The 3,404-nt window shown below is 38.7% G+C and overlaps 1 long non-coding RNA gene across 1 annotated transcript; it reads left to right on the top strand.

Annotated features, from left to right (window-relative positions):
- Positions 1-2,940, top strand: LOC112531747. Its single transcript, XR_003073682.2, has 3 exons — positions 1-484; positions 1,103-1,172; positions 2,421-2,940. It is a non-coding gene; the product is annotated as an uncharacterized LOC112531747 (long non-coding RNA).
- The last annotated feature ends 464 nt before the right edge of the window (positions 2,941-3,404 follow it).

The raw sequence follows: 3,404 nt of genomic DNA, 5'->3' as shown, positions 1-3,404 counted from the left end.
ATTCACAGAAGTGAGATCCTTCTGTCTTCACTCAAGTTTTTATTCCACTATTTTTGGTGATCCCCTTTAGCTCCAATTTTTTTAACAGCATTACACTGGATTAAGAGCCCAACCAAATTCAGAATTTGGAGATCATATGTTTGCAAGTATCCTGCCATGAAAACAGAGAAAAATAAAACCTATCCCCATCTATGCTTCCAAAAACAAGAAGATGGGAAAAACTGAGACATCAGACACTGAGTGCTGCAGAGCACCTTCAAAAAGTCCATTTAAACTTCTCTTACTCCGAGAAAGAAAATGGGATGCCAGACCTTGCAGTAATACTGTCCTCATTTGAATCAGCTTTACTACAACATCATCTCTGAAGGGAGCACAAGAAAACGGGAATGGTGATGAACACAACTGGTTCCATTCTCTCCAGCTCTCAGGCAGGGAAGCTGAAGGTGAACAAAAATGATGAGCTCTTCTTCATCCCTGCAGTAAGGTGAAAATGTTTCTATATGGATGGTTCTGTGAGATTTGAAAAATAACATTTCAGATTATTCAGGTGACAGGACTTCCTTCAAGATGGGTAGAATTTAATTCTGTAAAGCACTCTGAGGCATGTGAAAGGTATGTGAAGTTATTAATAATGATAATAATGCTGGACTTATGTAAATTTTAACCTTTCAGTCAGCACCTTTTCAAACCTTTTTTCTTCTTCTACAAAGTGACCTCTTTGAAAGTTTTAATGAAATAAGCATATGTCACAGCTAATATAGATTGTTTTAGAGTTCTGGATTAATCTGTGGTTCCTAGAGTGAGAGTTATGGACCAAATTCTGTAGTCCATGAATGGACAAAATTCCCATAGATCCAGAGGGCCTTGGGGTAAAAACTGAAACAGTGCTAGTTAGTGTTTGTTTTAGCACCAAAGAGGAGTTCACTCAGTGATTATGACCACTTTTATTTACTTTTTTGTGAATATTTTCCTAAGTGAGATTTCAGTCGGAGAAATATTCATGGAAAGAGAAAGCATTCTGGATACTTGGAAATATGTGTGTGTATGCCTAGACAATTTGCACTACAAGTTTTCACATGGGTACCTTGTTTGTGTACGGTAGACGAGACCAAAACCTGAGGAATGCGAGCAGTGACATGGGGCTTACACGGATCAGACAGTAACTGCTAGAGGTAAAGAGTGGGAGTTGGGAAAGTTTTCCAGATTCATGACTCTCTGTTGAGAAGAGACATAGGTACTTGCCAGTCTTCCACCCCTCTTCCAAAGGTTGGTCCCCATGGGAAAGGAAGCAAGCAAACTGGAAGGGGCACACAGCACATCTGCAAGTTCCCAACCTGGGAAACAGAGCCCATCATTAGTTCCTGTTACTATACATCATATGCCTTTAGCTAATCCACGCTCTGTCTTCCCCAGCTAAATGTTTCTAGCAGCAGTAAAGCAGAACAACTTCCACAGAATCTCTAGAGTGAAACATGTTACTGCAAACTTTTCCTTGGAATCACATAAAAATTAGAAGGATCATTGTCAAAAAGTACTCTGTGCTAAAAAATATATATATTTTGTTGTTTTTCCAGCTGATGAGCCTTGAACTACCTCTGCTATTAGGATGCTAACTCTGAGATTTCCCTCTCAGGATTCCCTTGTGGATTTGCTTTTATTTCAGCCACAGAGGAATGTTTCATCCCCACAGCCTCTACGGAAATGTAATGACTAAGCATAAACCTGGCAGATTTCCCAGGAATTGTCAGGAGTAAATCCCATGCAGAGCAGCTGCACTCTTACCTGTGCTCTGAGCCCATGAGTCTGGTGCTCCGTGCCTGTGCTCTGCTGCTCTGCTGTTCATCAGCATCACTGCAGTGAAGGAAAATGATCCCTGCATCCAGGAGAGAGCATGGGGGCATGCGTAAAGCAGTTGTCGCCTTATGTGTTCTCCCAGTAGTTTCAGCACAGAATCATAGAATCGTTTGAGTTAGAAGGGGCCCTTAAAGGTCATCTATTCCAACTCCCCTGCAATGAACAGGGTCACCAACAGCTAGACCAGGTTGCTCAGATCCCCATGCAGCCTGACTTTGAATGTCTCCAAGGAGATATCCAATGATGCCTATAAAAATCACCTGAAAGAAAGAATCTTATTCAACAAAGCTTATAATTTCAATGGTACTACACACAGCCCAAGGAAGTCCTGTAGCATTATTTCTTAAATACTTCATTGCTATGTTTCCAAAAACTTTGCCTAACTCAAGTGAAAACAGCCATCTTATACTGAATCTCAGCAGATTAAAGCAGTTGCAGGAACTGCAATTTGTAAAGTAAAGACAACAACTGCAATTAATTGACAATGAACAATACATGCATGTATATAAAATTGATGTTTGCACAAACACATTGCTTACAGATTTTTTCTTCTTTTTTTTTCCTAGATGATCCTACCTAAATTTAATAGCAGACAACACTCCTTCATTAAATACACAATTTTTGAAAACATACAGTAAAATAAGCAAATTATAAATGTAATTAAACTAATCAGACTAATTCATTAGCAGTACTTTTTGCTCTCCTTGAATATTTATTTTTACTGGTAATGAAGCAACTCTCTCTAAAGAATTCTTTAGAAAGCAAACACACTATGTATAGAAGATAATTTACAAGATTTTTTAATTATGTCGCATTATTTTATTGCTTGTAACGTTGATGCCTGGGAAGCCACAACCCGCTTTTTTACGTGCAAGCCAATGAAAATATTGCTGGATACATCCTCACACTTAGTGTCATTCTTTCAAATAAATAATTGTTACAGGCACTGAGATTTGGTTCAGTATCTTTTCTGATGCTAGACTCCACACTTCCTCTTTCTCTGCAACTGTGAAATGACAATCCATCAAGTCCCACAGACTCCTGCTACACACACTATACCCTCTGGATGGTGACTTCCTATACCAGTTCCTCCCATTCTTCCCACTCTGTCCCAGCTCTGACTCACCTCAAATATTGCCTCACTGTTTTCATTTCTCTTTCAGAGCTTTTGATGTTGTCTATATTACTGGCTAAGATTTCATCTCCAGAATTTTACTAAGTTGGTTTTCCTCCTACTTGTTTATTTAGACACATACCCTCCTTTGCTTGCTTTTACATTTCTTCTGTCTTAAATACTTAGAGAAATGAATGCATTTTGGATGTGTTCATCCAGTTTTCTTCATGCATTGATGGATTTGTGCAATTCTGGGGCAATAAAGACACTATATTTTGCATAATTCTGTATGATGTTGATATATCTGTGATCTTAAGACTTTTTCTGTCTTCACAAGGATATAAAGTGATTCAAAGTAGAGATAAAGGAGGAAGGTATGGCCAGAGATGTAGCCCACTAAAGCAAATAGGACTACAAATTTTTGTCCTGTTCCTAG

Source organism: Gallus gallus, chromosome 2 (genome assembly GCF_016699485.2).
Source record: "Gallus gallus isolate bGalGal1 chromosome 2, bGalGal1.mat.broiler.GRCg7b, whole genome shotgun sequence".
Taxonomy (NCBI): domain Eukaryota; kingdom Metazoa; phylum Chordata; class Aves; order Galliformes; family Phasianidae; genus Gallus; species Gallus gallus.
This window is presented reverse-complemented; position numbering and strand designations above follow the sequence as displayed.